We start from the raw sequence: 19,580 nt of genomic DNA on the forward strand, positions 1-19,580 counted from the left end.
GACAGCATGTTAACCACTTCCATACCGGGCACTTTTACCCCCATCCTGCCCAGGCCAGTTTTCAGGTTTCAGCGTTCTCACACTTTGAATGGTAATTGCATGATCATTTAACACTGTACCCAAACTAAAATGTTATCATTTTCTTCACACAACTAGAGCTTTCTTTTGGTGGTATTTAATCACCACTGAGGTTTTTATTTTTTTCTAAATTAACAAAAAAAGACTGAATAATTTGAAAAAAAAAACACGTTTTCTTTGTTTCTGTTATAAAAGTTTGCAAATAAATAATTGTTCTTCATAAATTTAAGCCAATATGTATTCTGCTACATGTCTTTGGTGAAATAACCCAAATTAGTATTTATTATTTAGTCTGTAGGAAAGTTATAGAGTTCACAAACTATGGGATATATCTGAAAATTGATCAATCCTGATGTACTGATGGCCAATCTAATTTCTTGAGGCCCAAAAATGTCAGAACAGTACAAATATCCCCCAAATGACCCCTTTTTGCAAAGTAGACAGTCCGCCGTAACAGGCATGGTGAGTTTTTTGAAGTTTTAATTTTTTTGTCATTTTTCATAAAATGAAGAAATTATTTTTTGTACATACTGTCACCAGTGAAGTACAGCTTCGTCATATAATTGGCATGGTAGTGATCAGGGACACTGACTGGTGACAATACGAAAAAAAAAAAATTGAGAATTTGTTTTTAAATATTTTTAATTTTTTATTCTTTTTCAGATTTTTTTTTCATATTGCACTATGACCAAAGTAGTATGTTACCATAGTAACATTGTACTACTTTGGGGAAGTGATCAGTATTTTTTTTTTTTTTACACCATTTGCATATAGCAAAGAATTACTTTGCTATAAGCAAGCATTTACCTGATTGAAATAATGAAATCAATTAATTCGGGGGGGGGGGTTGTGATTAGCTGTGATTTGGCCACAGCTAATCACATGACACAGCTGGGCTGTGATTGGCCCAGCTTGTGCATGTGATCACTGTGACCATTCACAGCTAGACACACATGTATACAATGGATGGCATGATAGGAAGCCATCCATTTTATACAACTGTCATGTGACCTGCTGTGATTGGTCACAGCCGTTCACATGATATTGGCAAAGGGGCCGAAACCCAGATCTGACATCGGCCGTGTCCGAGGTACACGGCCGGTGACATATCTCGCTACTGTGCGGCCCTGCAGGCATGAGCAATGCGCGTTCCGGAAAGGACACCATAAGGCATCCATCCAGAGGGACGAGCTGTTCACCCGGCCTCCATCTGGCTATAGACCAGGTAGCAATGGGTTACAAAAAAAAAAATTTTTTTTTTTTTTTTTTTAATGATTTTTGTTTAACAAACTGTGACCTGAGCAATATAATGTTCCCATATTACAATTGTACTACTATAGGGAAGTGATCAAGATTTTTTTTTTTTTTTTACACATTAAGATTGTGAACTGGTATAAGCAACCATTTTTATTGACTGAAATTATTCATTCAGTGTGTATTGTTGTGATCTGCTGTGATTTACCACAGCTAATCACATGGTTTTGATTGGCTGACCTGGCCTTGTATGTACCATGTGATCACTGTGACCAATCACACCTAACAACACAATTGCACACAATGAATGGCATGAATTAAAGTCATTCATTGTTTACAATTGTCATGTGATCTGATGTGATTGGTCACAGCAATCACATGGTACTGGCAGTGGGCTGTTACAGTGATCTGTCATCTGTTGTGTCCAGTGGAGATAACCAGTGACAGATCACACCGCAGCGTGGCCGCAAAGCAACGCACATGCCTTGTTCTAGAAGGATGGCAAAAGTCCCATCTGACCATCATTTTACAATAGGCTGGACAGGAAGTGGTTAAAAAGGAAACCTCTGTCCTGTAACAAAATGATTGCTGAACTGGACTACTGATAGAGAATATGTCAACTTCATAGAATACTTGAACATGTAGCTCTGAGCCAGCAAGTGTTTGCAATGGCATCATCCTTGGTACATACAGGCTGAACAAACCTCCTGCCTTATCCAGATACAAGGAAGTGTATAAATCCATGCAGTTTCATTGCAGCTCCCAGGTTACTTACTGCAGAAGAATTGCACAGGGTGTCCAGACTATGGAGATTACAATTTTTAAGACTGACAACACTAAGCCACTGCCTTGCAATTAGCAACAGTGTTGTCTGCCATGTTCACTATTTCATTTGGCTGTTGGGCTGCCCACACTTAAGATGCTGGCGCTGAGGACAGAGGATGGCCAGTCGGTGCACCCGGCTATGGTGAGCGGCTGTTTTTTAAAATTCAGCAGCTGCAGTTTTTGTAGCTGCTGCCTTTTATTTTTTTCATCAGAGACTGCAGCACCACTTTAAGCTCTTAGTCAGAACAGTCCCATTGGTTTAACCACATTGCAACATCGCTCTTAATCCCAGCTGACTTCCCGCCAGGGACATAAAAAGTGCTGAGCACATGTGGCACATGATCTGCATCTCCTGCTTGGTGGCCCAGGTCCTAACATTGTGACAACCCACATTTTTCTTTTAAAATTAGCTATTTCTTTAGCATCTGGCTCCTGGCTCAAGGAGTCTCACTACAAGTACTGCAGTTTAATTATATGTGTTATTATAGAGACTTTATAAAGTATATCAGTTTTTCTGACAGCTGTTGCCTTTTGAGTTTTGTTTTTTTTTTTCACTACATGTGAGAGTCTTTTCAGTTGCACATTCGTGTTCATATTGTGGTTTAATTATGTTACACACTTATGGCTACTGTATTCTGTACATGACATACTCTGATTCCTTTGTTGTACTTTGGGCTGTATATTATAGATTAAAGATAAGAAGATATAAACGAGTGCTGGGTAAAAGGATAAATAATAACTGGTATAAAGCTGCTAGCATAAAAGGTAAAACCTCAAGGACCTCCTCATAAAATGTATATAGATAAAATATGCTGTATATTATAGATGCCTAACCCCTCAACAATGTGCTCTGAATTTTGTGTGACATACTACTGACCCCTGCATTTTGTGCTTCATGTAATATGCACTCTGTGTATTATGCACTCCAGACCCTTGCATTACATTGTGTACTTTACATACTCCTGGCCTTTGCGCTTTGTGCATTATTTACTCATAACCCAGATGCTTTGTACATTATGTACACCTAAGCCTTGCACTCCTCATCCCTGCACTCTATTTGCTATATTTTATAGACCTACTCCTGACCAAAGTATCTATTCCCGGTTGCTAAGCAGTCCCTGAATATTTGAAAGAAGGCCACCTCATGGGCTTATCTCTTTACATTACAATTTACATTACTGAGTGGCAGGAGCCTAGTTATCACCATACATTTGGTGCTCTGACGCTTAACCTTCTGATCTCAGCTCCTGCACCATGAATTGCCATGCACATGCAGGGTCCTTTAGCGGCTCCATTTCTGAATTTCTTATTCAGCATTATGATGGGTTGGAGCACTGCAATTTTTGTGGTGCCTGGCCCCAGACACAAATCCGGGGAGACCCATTTTCTGGGGATAGACCCCTCATAACAGGGAGTGTCCCCTGGAAACAGGCAAACTTAATGTAAGTAGTTTAATTTCCAAAGTCTGGGAACAGGTCCACTTTAAGTAAAACTGTTAAAAATATAAAGTATACTCTTTTTTGGAAAGTTTAGTATATGGAGAGGGTCACTTTAAAATGTAAGAATTCCACCTAACATAATGCTCACTGGGGAACATAGTGAGTTTTTAACTATATGGCAGCCAGATTCTGATTGTGGAGCAGACAAGTAGAATGTAAATCACTGAATGCTCTGAATATCAAGCTTCTCAACACTCATATTGTATTTACACTTGAACTGGGGTTTTCAGGAAAACAGAAGTGAAAGATAAAGGTTGTACTGCCAGGAAGGAGTTTAAACTTCTTCATTCACACATTTGTGATCCTCAAAGAGAGAGCAATCCACCATCTGTACGGACATCTCAGTATAACAGAGTTTATTTAGATTGTAAGTATGAGGACTGGATGGGTGCAAACTACTGAACCCCAAGAGGCATGATGATGCTATGACATTGTGTTTCATCTTATAATTCTAGCCGGTGCCAGTAATTAAACTACAGCGTACCTGTCACTACGCCAGAGGAGAAGACATTTTAAGGAAGGTAAGATTATTATATTTTATAATCGGTTTTCCATTTTACAGGATCAATTTCAGAATTACCATTTTCAGACAGTTAATTAGCATGCCAAGCCATTGGAGATTGGATTAGAACTCATATCTGTTTTTAATGCTATCTGGGGCTCCACGTTCATCACTCAAGAAGTGGCAGAAAATCTGTAACAGAGATAAACAGCTGACAGAGGTCCTAGCCTTTCTCTACTTTTCTAAAAGAAAAGCATATTTATATGTAATTTGGGAAATCCCCCCACTTCCTGTTTGGTACAAAGTATGTAGAAGAACAGGAAGTGAAGGTAAATCTTTCAAACACTTGATAGGGGTTCTAACCCCTTCCCACTCTACCCAGATGAAGATGGAAAGGCTGAACATACACTTTAAGAGTTGGTGAACTGTGCTTAAAAATAATGTAATCATTTTTTATAAGCCTGCTTGAGCTTGATAGCTGTATTATTTTGATGTGCATATATGTATAGATCTAGAGGCCCAACAATTGTCTGATTCTGAGGGCTTAATAGACATGAAATAAAAAAAAGTATAACATTTTAGTAACTGACTATACACCCTGTCCAATTAATTATGCTGTTTTACTAAAATTTTGTAAGATTGATTGATCTTTCAATCAATATTTTTTCCCAATCAGAATTGCTTTATTGAAGGTATAAATGCAGTACACGGCATTGCAGAAAACAATGTGACACAGTAAAATACAAAGATCAAATAATTCTTCAATCAATATTTAATTTCATAGATCAATTTTTATGACCAGGAAGTCGCACATAACCAGGGCCACCGAGAGGGGATACAGGCAGCCCCCATACAGGGCCCATGCCCCATACAGGCAACCCCCATCAGGTCAGCGAGGGCTGTCTGTCCTATAATGTGAGAATATTGACCTGTGCGTAAATGGAACCAACCCCCGTATAAGGGAGCCAGGCACAACTGAACTAGCCACGGACAGTGCCTGAATCTGATTCGATAACCTTGTGGGTAGGTGTGGCGTGGTGTGGGTAGTAAATACACAGAGTCTCAATGCAGTAAACTTGGAACTTGTATTAAATAGAATGCCAACATTACAGATGCCCTGGTGGAGAACATCTCTAGGGACATAATTCACAGTTCAATGTAGTCAGAACTGTAGGAGGAGAGGTGCCAACAGCATCTGTTTCAGAAGGTAAAGAGTGACCTGCTAGTCCAGTCCCAAGGGGGTGCTCCTTTCCAGGATAGCGCTAGTTACTTTCCATAACAAGCTAGGTCTCTCTCCCTACACTAGCCACATGCCAGAAGAGCACTAAAACCCAGAAGCAGGGACTTAAATAGACCCTGCTGACCCAAGATAGCCACCAAGGGTCCAGGAAACCATAGAGAAATGTTGTTTCTCTAGGACTTCCTCTCCAGGGTGAGGTGCTCTTTGGGTTGAGCACAGGAGTAGACTGACAACTCATGGGGCCCCCGGGCAATAGGGGATCATGGGGCCCCTGTGTCCTTGCCCAAACTCAAAAAAGCCTATGAAAAAGGTACCAGGGGCATCTCATGGGGCCCCCTACTGACCCCGGGCCCCCGGGCAGTGCCCGAGTTTCCAAATGATCAGTCCGCCCCTGGTTGGGCACCATCTGCAGTTGACAAAACAAACCGCACCTGCCCACAACCTTCTTCAGAAATGTGTGACAATTGGCTTTTCGGATCCATAGTACTAGAGGATGCTCAGTACTGATTAGAGCGCAGACAGTCCAGTGTCAGTTCCTTTGCATGAGTGGGGGATGTTGTGAAGGAAGGTTCCTGTATGCTAAATGACATTTTCCTTTCAGAAACACTTACCCCCCCCCCCCCCCTCTTTCCTGTGTGCACACAAAACAGGACCCACCAGTGTTGAGTCACTTATCCTAAGGTGCCTTTCAGTCTCCTATGCATCTCACTGCATCCCATATTTGTTATATAGTATGGAGTGTTTGAGGGTTTTTATTATAGTGTAAGCTGTTTGTCACATTATTAGGGTTGTTTGTTGTACACCTGTGTACTTTTCATAACACTATGTTGTAAGGTTTTATAAAATGGGAATATATTTTTAGTTTCATAGTCTGCAGTTCTTCATCTCAATCCCAAAAAAACAGTTGTGACTTCCTGTAATATTGACTTAAACTTTCACAACTCTGGACCTCTTGCTGCAATTGACATGAACACAATCAACAAGTGTTTGAGGTCACAGTGTTTTACGTTTGCACTGCAGTAAAACAATTAAATGCACTTTACTACAATGCATGATACTACCGTATTTGCCGGCGTATAAGACGACTTTTTACCCCTTAAAAATCTTCTCAAAAGTCGGGGGTCGTCTTATACGCCGGTATAACATGACATGACACTTTTTAGGGGGCCGCCGCCCCCCCCCCTTCCCCTAACGGAAGGGACACTAAGTACAGGGGCTATTTCTTACCTGGTTCCGGTCCCACGACGATCCGGTCCAGGAAGCGCGGCTGCGCCTTCAGTTCGGCCACTGGAGTTCGCGCGGCTGCTCGGCTCCGCCTCCTCACCAGCGATTGGCCGCCAGAACTGTAGCTCAGGAAAGGCACACAGGCGGCCAATCACCGGCGAGAGGGTGGAGCCGAGCGGCCGCGCGAAAATCGAGTGCAGGACCAGCAGGTAAGTGGTCAGTGTAGAGGTGCTGCTGCAACCACATATGCTGGCTGCAGCAGCACCATACGAGAACAGAGTCAGCAAGTGTCAGTGGGAGGAATAGTGCCCCATCATTGGTGTCACTGATACCAATGATGGGGCACTATTCCTCCCGCTGATACCTATGATGGGGCACTATTCCTCCCACTGACACCAACGATGGGGCACTATTCCTCCCCCCCACTGACACCAACGATGGGGCACTATTCCCCCCCCCCACTGACACCAACGATGGGGCACTATTCCACCCCCCACTGACACCAATGATGGGGCACTATTCCACCCCCACTGACACCAATGATGGGGCACTATTCCTCCCCCCCACTGACACCAACGATGGGGCACTATTCCCCCCCCCCACTGACACCAACGATGGGGCACTATTCCACCCCCCACTGACACCAACGATGGGGCACTATTCCACCCCCACTGACACCAATGATGGGGCACTATTCCACCCCCCACTGACACCAACGATGGGGCACTATTCCACCCCCCACTGACACCAATGATGGGACACCATTCCTCCCACTGACACCAATGTTGGGACACTATTCCTCCTACTGACACCAATGATGGGGCACCATTCCCCCCACTGATACTAATGATGGGACACTATTCCCCCCACTGATACCAATGATGGGGCACTATTCCCCCCACTGATACCGATGATGGGGCACTATTCCTCCCACTGGTGTGCACTGGAAGAGGGGTAGTCTTATACGGCGAGTATAGCCCAAACACTACATTTTAGCAGGAAAAGTAGGGGGGTCGTCTTATACGCCCAGTCGTCTTATACGCCGGCAAATACGGTAATTGTGCTGTGTTATGTATATAGATGGGGGGGGGTAAGGTGGGCTGTACAGGGGTCCCATGTTAGCCAAGGCATCAGCCATGTGGTTTTCTTGACCTTTATTTTTGTGTTGTTTTTGTGTTGTTGTTTTATTATATCACACATGCACACCTAATGAAGCCTTGATTTAAGCACTTCAGCCTCTACAGCATACCCATACATGACCAGGTTGAAGTGGCTATACCGGGATGATGCCTACAGATCAGTGGTGTTTTTTGGTTTTGTGCTGCCCTAGGCAAGAATAAAATCGGGCACCCCCCGCATCTAAATTTGCCCCACCCCTTCCTGTTTAAGATCCACCCCTTCATCTGTAAACCCCACTGACATCAATAATGGGGCACTATTCCTCCCACTGACACCAACAATGGGGCACTATTCCTCCCACTGACACCAACAATGGGGTACTATTACTTCCACACTGACACCAGTGATGGGGCACTATTCCTCCCACACTGACACCAATGATGGGGCACTATTCCTCCCACTGACACCAATGATGGGGTACTATTACTTCCACACTGACACCAGTGATGGAGCACTATTCCTCCCACACTGACACCAGGGATGGGGCACTATTCCTCCCACTGACACCAATGATTGGGTACTATTACTTCCACACTGACACCAGTGATGGGTACTATTACTTCCACACTGACACTAGTGATGGGGCATTATTCCTTCCACACTGACACCAATGATGGAGTACTATTCCTCCCACACTGACACCAATGATGGAGCACTATTCCTCCCACACTGACACTAATGATGGAGCACTTCCTCCCACTGACACCAATGATGGGGCACGATTCCTCCCACTGACACCAATCAGAGAGAGAGGAGGGAGGGCGAGAGAGAGGAAAGAGAGGGAGAGGAGAGAGGGAGAGGAGGGAGAGAGAGGGAGAGGAGGGAGGGAGAGAGAGGGAGAGGGGAGAGAGAGGGGGGAGAGAGGAGGGAGATAGAGAGAGGGGGAGAGAGGAGAGGAGGGAGAGAGGAGAGGAGGGAGATAGAGAGAGGGGGGAGATAGAGAGGGGGGAGGGGGAGAGAGGAGGGAGATAGAGAGGGGGGAGAGGAGGGAGATAGAGAGAGAGGAGGGAGAGGGAGAAAGGAGAGAGAGGGGGGGTGGGGGAGAGGGAGAGAGAGGAGGGAGAGAGGGGGAGATGGGGGATGGGGGAGAAGAGAGAGAGGGGGAGGGAGGGGGGAGAGGGGGGAGAGGAGGGGGATGGAGAGAGAGAGGGGTGGAGAGAGGGAGAGAGGAAGGAGAGGAGGGAGAGGAGGGAGAGAGAGAGGGAGAGGAGAGAGAGGGGGGGCAGAGAGAGGGGAGGGGGGAGAGAGAGGGAGAGGAGGGAGATAGAGAGAGGGAGAGGGGGGAGATAGAGAGCGAGACATAGAGAGAGAGAGGGGGGAAAGAGAGAGGGGAGATGAGGGAGATAGAGAGAGGGGGGAGAGGAGAGAGAGAGGGGTGGGTAGAGGTAGAGAGAGAGAGAGGGAGGTAGAGAGAGGGGGAGAGAGAGGGGGGAGATAGGGAGAGAGGGAGAGAGGGGGGAGAGGGGGGAAATAGAGGGGGGAGGAAGAGAGAGTGGGGAGGGGGAGAGAGAGAGAAGGGTGGAGAGGAGAGGGAGCGAGAGAGGGGGGGAGGAGAGAGGGGGCGAGAGAGAGAGAGGGGGGGTAGAGGAGAGAGAGAGAGGAGGGGGAAAGAGAGGAGGGGGAGAGAGAGGGGGGAGAAGGGAGAGGAGAGAGGGGGGAGGAGAGAGAAGAGAGAGGGGAGGGGGGAGATGTGGGAGAGAGAGAGACAGGGGGAGAGGAGACAGAGGGGGAGAGGAAAGCGAGGGGGGAGAGAGGGATGGAGGGGGGAGAAATTGAGAGGGGGAGGGGATACAGAGAGATAGAGGGGGATGAGGGAGAGGGGGGAGAGGGGGGAGAGAGGGGGAGAGGAGAGAGAGGGGGGCAGAGAGAGAGAGCGGGGGGGAGAGAGAGGGAGAGGAGGAACAGAGGGAGAGGAGAGGGGGGAGGAGGGAGATAGAGAGGGAGAGAGAGGGGGAGGAAGGAGACAGGGAGAGGGGGGGAGAGAGGGGGGAGGAGGGAGATATAGAGAGTGGGAGAGGAGAGAGTGAGAGGGAGAGAGGGGGGAGATAAGGGGGGGAAGGGAGCTAGAGAGAGAGGGAGAGGAGGGGAGAGAGAGGGAAGGAGAGAGAGATAGGGAGAGAGGGAGAGAGAGGGGGAGAGGATGGAAAGAGGGGGGAGAAAGAGAGAAGGGGGAGGAGAGGGAGAGGGGGGGAGAGGAAAGAGAGAATAGAGAGGATGAGAGAGGAGAGGGAGAGAGGGAGGAGAGGGGGGTGTGGGAGAGAGAGTGAGAGAGAGACAGAGAGAGAGGAGGGAGAGAGAGGGGGAGGGGAGAGAGGGAGGGAGAGGAGGGAGAGAGAGGGGGAGGGAGAGCGAGGGAGAGAGATAGGTTGAGAGGAGAGAGAGGGGGAGAGGGGGGAGATTGAGAGGGGGGGGGAGGGGGGAGATTGAGAGGGGGGGAGAGAGGGGGGAGAGAGAGGGGGGCGAGAGAGAGCGGGGGGTGAGAGAGAGGGTGGAGGAGAGAGGGGGAGAGGAGAGAGGAGAGAGAGGGGGGGAGAGAGAGGGGGGAGAGGAGAGATCAGGGGCTGCTGAAAAAAACGCTGCACGTGCGTTTATCAGCTGCAGTGTACATGAGCCCTAAAAGAGATTAGAATTAAAGCCAAACTCAGCTAAAAAATGTTTTGGTGTTACAGCAACAGTGTTCTTTTCTTCTAAAAAAAAAAAAGAAAAACGTTTAAACCAGAGAGAACTAATGACCTTAGTAAAGTAAGCATCCCTAGCAGTATTTGTCACAAAGCATGTAACAGCTTTTGCTGGATTATTTGGCCTGTTACAGAAAGTGAAAATATAATGTATCTGCTGGAAGGATCAACAGCTAATACAATTATACAACACTGAGACTCAGAAAAATAACAAATGTTGTGTTAAAGTGGAACTTAACCCCTTTTATACTTGAGGCCTGGTTCAAACGGGGTGTACTATACAGTACTCCCATGTAGAGCTGTGTTCACCTGCACGGGGATGCAGAAGTGTTCCCTACATCCCCTTGCAGACAGTCCCATTGATGCCAATTGGGACACAGCGGCTTAATGAACATAGCTCCTATTCCCATTATGACCTCCGTTTGGGTGCCGATCCCTGTTCCCGAATGCAGACAATGTGAGATTGGAGACACACTCCCACGTGCACCAGTCCCCAAATGGATGTCAAATGGGGAGCAGTGGTTATATTTGTGCAGCCGCTATGTCTCAATTGACATCAATGGGGCTGCCTGTATGGGGATGCAGAGAAAAACCTGTGCATCCCCCCAGGTAAACCTGGCCCTGCATGGGTATATGATATAGTTTGCCCCATGTGAATGAAGTCTTGCAGCCAAAGAAGTTGCCATCTAAGGCTACGTTCACACTAGCCTTGTTTTCAAGCGGCAGAAAGGAGTTTGGGAAGCGTTTTTACCGCTTCCCAAACGCCTCGGACAATTCTGCCCATTGCAGCACATGGTGCTGTTCTAACGGGAGCAATAGCGGTGTGGCGTGTCGCGGTGCGGCAAAACGGACGCCTCTGGTCGAATCAGGAGACGTTGAAGCCTCCTTTTCTTGTCCATGGTGCCGCTCCGCAAATGCCCGGCCGGCGTTTGCAGCGCGGTTGCAATGCGGTTGCAGGGCGTTTCCGGAGCGGTAACACCATTTAAACTTCATTATAGGCGTTTGTGGGGCATTTTTAACGCCTAGCAACAGCTGCTAAACCGTGCATGCGGCATTTGCGGAGCGTTTGCCGAGCGTTAAAAACACTCCGCAAACACCGGACCAACGCTTTTGGCAAGCGTTGGTAAAACAGTAAGGTGTGAACGGCCCTTAGCCTCTGTTTGATCTGCAGTTGCCATGGTGCTACACATGTGATCAGTTATGACACCAGCCATTTGATGGTTTGACAGTTTAGCTGAGAGCAAATGTGACAGTTATCATTGGCCACAGCATGCTTTGAATGTAACTGATTGGGGAAACAATTGAATTGATGGGTTTAGTTCTGCTTTAGGGCTCATTTACACCATGGTGCAGAATTGTCCGTTTTTCTGCCCGTGTTCTTCAAGGGCACAACTAAATCTATTGCTCTCTATGTGCCCTGTTCACACCACAACACATGCAGATTTTTTTTTGCACAGGAATCTGCAACGTATATAAAACTCATTACAGAGCGCATGAAAACTGATCTAAACTGATGTCTCTGCAAGTAAAATCTGTGCGTCAGTTTCCATCAGCTTTTCTACACACACAGATTTCACTTGCAGAGACATCAATTTACATCAGTTTTCATGCGCTCTGTAATGAGTTTTATACACGTTGCAGATTCCTGTGCATAAAAAATCTGCATGTGATACTAGTGTTGTGGTGTGAACAGAGCACATAGAGAACAATTGATTTAGCTGTGCCCTTGCAGAACGCGGGCAGACAAACTGACATCTCTGCAGCATGGTGTGAACGAGCCCATAAGTAATTTTTGCATATAGTTACATTTAACCACAGCTCTGTGTCCAGGCCATTTTTTGCTATTTAGCACTGTGCTACTTTAACTGGTAACTGTGTGGTCATGCAACACAGTACCCAAACTAAATTTATTTCATTTTTTTCTTTACGTGGTATTTGACCACCATTGGGTGTTTTATTTTTTATTAGATAAAGAAAAAAGACCAAAAAAGTTTTTAAAACCCAATATTTTTTACTTTCTGTTCTTAAAAAATCAAATTTTTTCATGAATTAGGCCAAAATGTGTTCTGCTAATGTCTTTGGTAAAAAAAAAAATCCCAATACGTGTATATTGATTGGTTTATGTGAAAGTTATAACCTCTACAAACTATGGTATGTACTATATACTGGAATTTGTACTACTAATGGTGGTGATCAGTAACTTATAGTGGGACTGTGATAGTGTGGCAGGGAATCTAACACTAACTGACATTGGGTGGGAACTAATTGTCACTGACATCATCAGTGACAGCAAAACAGTGATCAGTGATAATACTATACACTATCACTGTACTAATGACAGGGGCTGGCATCTTGGGTAATCAAGGGGTTAAATGTGTGAATAACAAGTGTTAATTTGTGTAATGTGTGCTGTTTTTACCCAATATCTCTTTGTTTCTTCTCTCTCTTTGCAGGGAGAAGAAACAGAGAGATTGTCCTCTCTGTACAGAGTCCTGTGTTGATTGTCAACACAGGGCTCTGGGCTGTGATAGGACACAGCTGATCAACAGGCTCCGGCCATGAACCATTGGCCGGGACCTGCTAACAAACGCCTGCTTTGTACAATCACAGCGGGAATCAGCAGGTGTGGGAGTGCGAGCGCACCCTGTACCTGGAGGAGGCCAGCATCTTACAGGTACGTCTCTGTGCCCGTATGGGCTGCCCATTGTAGGCGCGTGGTCCACAGGGGGTTAAAAAGCTTTTGACACATGGTACCAGATAATCCACTGTTTTGTGAGCTCTTGTGTTCTACACCAGAACAGTGCTAACACATGAGGTGTGATATGCATTGCAGTAACAATGACAATAACACACATTACTGCCATTCACTGGAACAGAGAAGTGTAAATAGGCTCCTAGGGCCCATTAAGACTCCTCTGTTTGCACACGTTACTGCAATGTACATTAACACACATTGCACACATCTCCAACACATGATTGTTGCGGTGCACCACAACTGCCACAAAGATACAGATCCATCTGTACTCTGTGTTTTTGGTGTTTCATGTGAAAAATATGAACACTGGCACTGTCAGTAAAGGTGAGCATATTAAAAGCAGAATAAAGGTTAAGAAGAATTTTGTTTTCGTTTTTCTATTTAATGTCTTATGAAAACCACTTAGAATAGCATAATTTTCTTTGGTCTCCTTTTTCAGATCATGACTTCCAGAATGTTTCCAAAATCCTCCATTCTCCTGATATTTGCAGTTGTTTTGAGCCTCACCCACACGTCCTTATGTCAAGACTGGAAAACTTTTCAGAAGAAGCACTTGACAAGTTCCCTGGATGTTGACTGCGATAATGTCATGAGAAGAGCCTTGTTCAACTGCAAGGCACGGAACACCTTTATTTATTCACTTCCCAACCCGGTGAAGGCCCTCTGTAGAGGAGTTCCACACACCAAGGATGTATTAAGTCGTAAAGAGTTTAGACTCATTGATTGCATTGAAACAGCCAAGTATTGCCAGTATAAAGCCAACAGTTCAGAAAATGTCATTTGCATAACATGCGAGAATCAACTTCCTGTACACTTCGTCAATGTGGGGAGCTGCTCAAAGTTTTAGGTTTAACAACAGGGATGTGATGAACAGCTGCAAGAAAACATATTGGGGTGGATTTATTAAAGGCAAACAGACTGTGCACTTTGGGAATGCAGTTGCACACATTTTTCTCCAGAGCTTAGTGAATATGGTGAAGCTCTGCTTATTTCCATCATCCAATCATATGGAAGGAAAATGAGCGCAACTGCTCTATTTGCCTTTAAATCCACCCCAATGTGTTTTCTTGCAGCTGTTTATCACACCCCTTTATCTACCCTAATATTTCTAAGCAGAGGCCAAATCTAAGGCAACAAAAAATTTTACCTGGAGATTCATTTTATATTAATTGAAGATTATCTTTCTTTCATCTCCTGAAATATTGTAACCAAAACTAAACACATATCAACTCACTATTACACACAGCAGCAGAAGTTAAAGTGGTTCAGCAAACAAAGGTTTTTCTGCATTATCTGCATTAAAATAAAATCCTTACACTACCTGTTCCCCCCAGCCATCCCAAAACACTTACCCGAGTCCTGTCACTGCCCTGCGCTGTCCTGCATTCAGAAACACAGGTCTCTTTCCTTGCTGTCACAGGAGACACAGGTAGCAGCGGGCAGCTGCTGTCAGCCAAATCCTGGGAGTAGGGAGCGGTCATGCAACACTGTACCAATATAAAAATTGTTATAATTTTTTTTGCACAAATACAGCTTTCTTTTGGTGGTATTTAATCATCACTGGGTTCTTTTATTTCCTGCTAAATAAACAAAAATAGTCCAAAAAAGTTTGAAAAAAATGCATTTTTCTTTGTTTCTGTCATAACATTTTGCAAATAAATAATCTTTATTCATAAATTTATGCAAAAAATATATTCTACGTTTCTTTGGTGAAAATAATGCAAATCAGTGTTTATTATTTAGTATGTAGGAAAGTTATAGAGTCTACAAACTATGGTATATATTTTAAAATTGATCAATCCTGATGTACTGATGGCCTCATTTCCTGGTGGATCTCATTTCTTGAGCTCTAAAAATGTCAGGACAAATATCCCCTAAATAACCCCTATCTGGAAAGTAGACAGTCCAATGTGTTTGGTAAGAGGCATGAAAAATTTTTGGAAGTTGTAATTTATTGTCATAATTTCATGAAAAATGAAGAAATTAAAAAAAACACTTTTTTTACATACTGTTACTAGTGCAGTACAATGGCATCATATAACTGGTGTGGTGTTGAACAGGGACACTGACTGGGGACAGCATGTTAAAAAAAAATTACAAATTTTTTTTTCTATTTTTTTTAACAATTTTTTTTAACACACTGGCCAGAGTAATACAATGTTACCATATTAAAATTGTACTACTCAGAGGAAGTGATCAGGATTTTTTTTTTTTACACATTACAATTGCTTATACCAGTGAAATTGACAGGTACAAGCATCCATTTTTACTGACTGAAATGATTCATTCAGTGTGTATTATTGTGATCAGCTGTGATTTACCACAGCTAATCACATGGTACAGATGGGCTGACCTGGTCCTGTATGTACCATGTGATCACTGTGACCAATCACACCTAGCAACACAATAGTACACAATGAATGGCATGAATCAAAGCCATTCATTGTTTACAATTATCATGTGATCTGTTGTGATTGGTCACAGTGATCACATGGTTGCAGCAATGGACTGGTACAGCAATCTATCATCGACTGTGTCCAGCGGACACAGCCAATAACAGATTTCGCTGCAGCGCGGCTGCACAGCCACACACAAGGCACGTTCCAGGAGGATGACATTTGACGTCCACCCATAACAACAAAAGTCCCCCCCAGCCATCATTTTACAATAGGCTGGGCAGGAAGTGGTTAAAAGGAAACCTCTGCCCTGTAACAAAATGATTGCTGAATTGAACTAATGGTATAGAGTATAACAACTTCATCCATGCAGTTTCGTTGCAGTCCCCAGGTTACTAACTGCAGAAGAGTTTCTGTGTCCATACTATGAAGATTACAATTTTTACATAAGGTATTCATATTATATTCACATTTTCTTTTATATAAAGTAAAAGAGCTTTAAAATAAGCCATCCCCGAATTCTGCACTACAGCAGTTAACTTCTGTTCATTAATTACAGCCCCTTGGACCTCTGTCCATACATGTACCAAGTTTTACAAAGCTGATGTTGCATCTACAGATACTAGTTTTGGACCCAAAGTTTTGCAGGTTGAGGTTTAGGTGCCCTTGTCAGTGAAGGGCCATTTGCTATTATGTTTTGGTTATGCCCACCCCTTTTTTGACACTGCTTAGAGACACCCCATTGGTCAGTATCTAAGGATCTCTGTTGTATTCTATGTTCTCACTATAAAATCCTTTACTCTGAAGGACACAACACCCTCTCCTCAAAGATGTTTTGCCAATGCCAGTGTTGGGGATATATACTGCTTTGCTATTAATTGCGTTGCCTTGAAAAGATAGGAATTTCGGAGGGGGAGGGGGGTTCAGCCACCAGCAGGAGTTGTTCTATATCTGTTGTCCTATTCCTGCAGGTGGTTCTATAATCTAGTGGCCATGATCTAAAAATGTCCACCATGTCTTTCAATGAATGTAAAGAAAATTTTTTTAAAATAACTACAAAAAAATCCTTTTTTTGTTCTGTAGACATACTTATTCCATATTTATTCAAGTTCTTCTGTTTAACACCATGCAATGATTATGTTCTCTTGTACCTTTCTATCATTGCAAGGCTATAGGTCTGTTCAGATTGACTGAAGACAACATAATTCACAACTGATTCTGACATTTATTAGAAAGTTTTTTGTCCACACTTACTGGTATCAATACAATCAATACTGGAAATAGAGAATTACTAAAGTTAAAAATATGAAACTTTATTCAGCCATGGGAAAGCTACATCTAAAATTTCTTAAAGGTAAACATTTCAATAATATATTTAAATATGTAACCACTGAAAGTTTCTATTAAAAGTTCTCTACACACTGTGCTGTTCCATTGCAGTACATTAACTCACGCACATTAAATGTATGCTAAATTGCACATGGATATGCATTGTGCCAAAGCAGCACATTCATATAGAGGGTGGCAGCCTTTGTGACAATAATGAGGTTTGATTAACCCAGGGTAGGGGCAATGGGGGTCAACTGAACACATTCGGGTTGATTTACTAAAACTGGAGAGTACCATCAGATCTATCCGGAGGTAACGAAGGTCTGCTGGCGTTGTAAGGAAGAGGGCGGTTCGTTACACCATATTTTTTGGTCCTGTAGAAAACTAGCCAATTTTGGTCATGAGTTAGAGTGACTATTAAACGCTTGACAGATTTTGACCTAGAAGAGGACCCGGCTAGAAATCTACTGCTCCACTCAGACCTCCCAAGGGAACAATACAAGAACTCCCTACTAATACACCTGATTAATTCTGCTGAAGCCGGCATACCATCTCTCTGGAAACAGGAGACTCCCTCATGTCTCTCCATGTGGTTTAAAAGGATTGACGAATTGCACTCAATAGAAAGGATCATGGCTGCAGTTTGTGGCCAGGAAAACAGGTTCTGCCATCAATAGTTCCTCTAGTTCCTCTTTACTTGCTCTAGTGATTATGAATCCCAGCAACACTCAGTGGCTTGAAGTCCCATCCTCTACCCTCGTACCTGTTTTCTTTCTTTACTTTCTTCATCTTCTTTTATCTATTCCTCTTTTTCTGTACACGCAGAAAGGATGCCAATCTCATTTGTATAGTTATGATGGTTTACCTTATAGCCAAGGTTCTCGACTTAATGTTTGATACAATATAGTTTTGTCGTTACAATTGCTTTATTATGCAATTTGAATGTACTTAGTTCGACTCCTGTCCTCTGCTTCTGCACTTATCGAAAACTTATGTTATAAATAATGTTAAAAAAAAAACAAAAAGACTGGAGAATGCAAAATCTGGTGCAGCTGTGCATGGTAGCCAATCAGCTTCTAACTTCAGCCTGTTCAATTAAGCTTTGAAAAAAAACTGGTAGCTGATTTGTTTCTACGCAGAGCTGCACCAGATTTTGCACTCTCCAGTTTAGTATATCAACCCCAGTGCACCCTACTAAAATGCCACACTAGAATTCCCTTAAACACAAAACTAAAAATCAATTGTTCTGCCTTGCCAAACATTTTCAACAAAACTCTGTTGAAAAGTGAATCTGTAAAAATCACTCTGCTTCCTTCTTTACAAGGAATGTATATATACAGTATTACTGTATTATCTAAATATTTATATAAACATGCAGTGTTTATTAGTAATTAATTGGCCTGGGCAGGAAAGGGATAAAAGTGCTCGGAAAGGAAGCCATCCATTGTTTACAACTGTCATGTGACCTGCTGTGATTGGTCACAGCAGGTCACATGGTACTGGCAACAGGGCCGGTACACAGATCTGTCATCGGTCATGTCCGAGGTACACAGCCGGTGACAGATCTTGCCAAAGCGTGTCCCTGCGGGCACGCGCAAAGCACGATCCTGGAAGCACATCATATGACGCCCTCTCAGAGGGACGAAGTATTCGCCCGGCTGTCATTTGACCATAAGCCAGGCGCCAAGTGGTTAACTTGTCTTCATCCAGCAATCTAGAGACTTTCTGCTGAGCAGGAGATAAGCTGGGCTGTTCCTACCCTGACATACAGGCGGTCCTTTCTCAGGAGGCCAATGAGTCCCAAGGTTTCCTCCTTTCCAGCTTCAAGCTCACAGGCAGGCCTTATTCCACTAGGCCTTCTGGCAGCCTTCCTCCTCCAGCCTCACATCTTTCTGCTCCACACTCCTCTCCTACCACCACACTTCAGCTACTGAGCAAGCTTTTCCACTTTTAAGCGAGTCCCAGCTCCTTGCCAAGCCTCCTGTTGGGAATTGGACGAGGTCCCTCAAGAGTGTAGCCAGCCACTCCTTAGATCCACCCACTGCCTCCAAGTCCCTCCCCTGAAAGCTTCAGAGCTGGGGGAAATTCCAGAGGGGCTGGCCTGCAGAGTCTCTCAGTCCTGACCAGAATTTGACCCATCTGGCTATCTCACCTGAGCTGCTAATCAGCTCCTAACCAGGGGCGGACTGACCATTCGAATACTCGGGCAGTGCCCGAGGACCCGGGGTCAGTAGGGGGCCCCATGAAATGCCCCTGGTACCTTTTATAGGCTTTTTTTGAGTGTGGGCAAGGACACAGGGGCCCATAATCCCCTATTACCCAGGGGCCCCATGAGTTGTCAGTCCGCCCCTGCTCCTAACTAACCATTAGGGTCTAGCTCCCCCTAGCTAAACTAGAAGGGTGCTACACAGAGGTTTCACCTGCCTTTTTGCATAACATCCCTAGACTCCACTTTGTGTTTTTATGAAAGAATGCAAGGCTTCCTGCGATTGGCTGAAATGGAGATAGTGACATCCTTCATCAGCAAAACAAAAAAAGCCTTTTATGAATTAATAAAGTACAAGACTTCCCGTGAATGGCTGATTTTTTTCTGGGAACAGGACAGGAAGTCTCTGTACACC

At 44.3% G+C, this 19,580-nt stretch overlaps 1 long non-coding RNA gene across 1 annotated transcript; it reads left to right on the forward strand.

Moving 5' to 3' along the window:
- The first annotated feature begins 3,867 nt into the window (after window positions 1-3,867).
- Window positions 3,868-14,924, forward strand: LOC149460353 (uncharacterized). The gene is made up of 3 exons (XR_016313098.1): window positions 3,868-4,023; window positions 4,112-4,177; window positions 13,674-14,924. It is a non-coding gene; the product is annotated as an uncharacterized LOC149460353 (long non-coding RNA).
- The last annotated feature ends 4,656 nt before the right edge of the window (window positions 14,925-19,580 follow it).

This window comes from Staurois parvus, unplaced genomic scaffold (assembly GCF_062004578.1).
Source record: "Staurois parvus isolate SC_StPar_1 unplaced genomic scaffold, SC_StPar_1.0 ptg000232l, whole genome shotgun sequence".
Lineage (NCBI taxonomy): Eukaryota > Metazoa > Chordata > Amphibia > Anura > Ranidae > Staurois > Staurois parvus.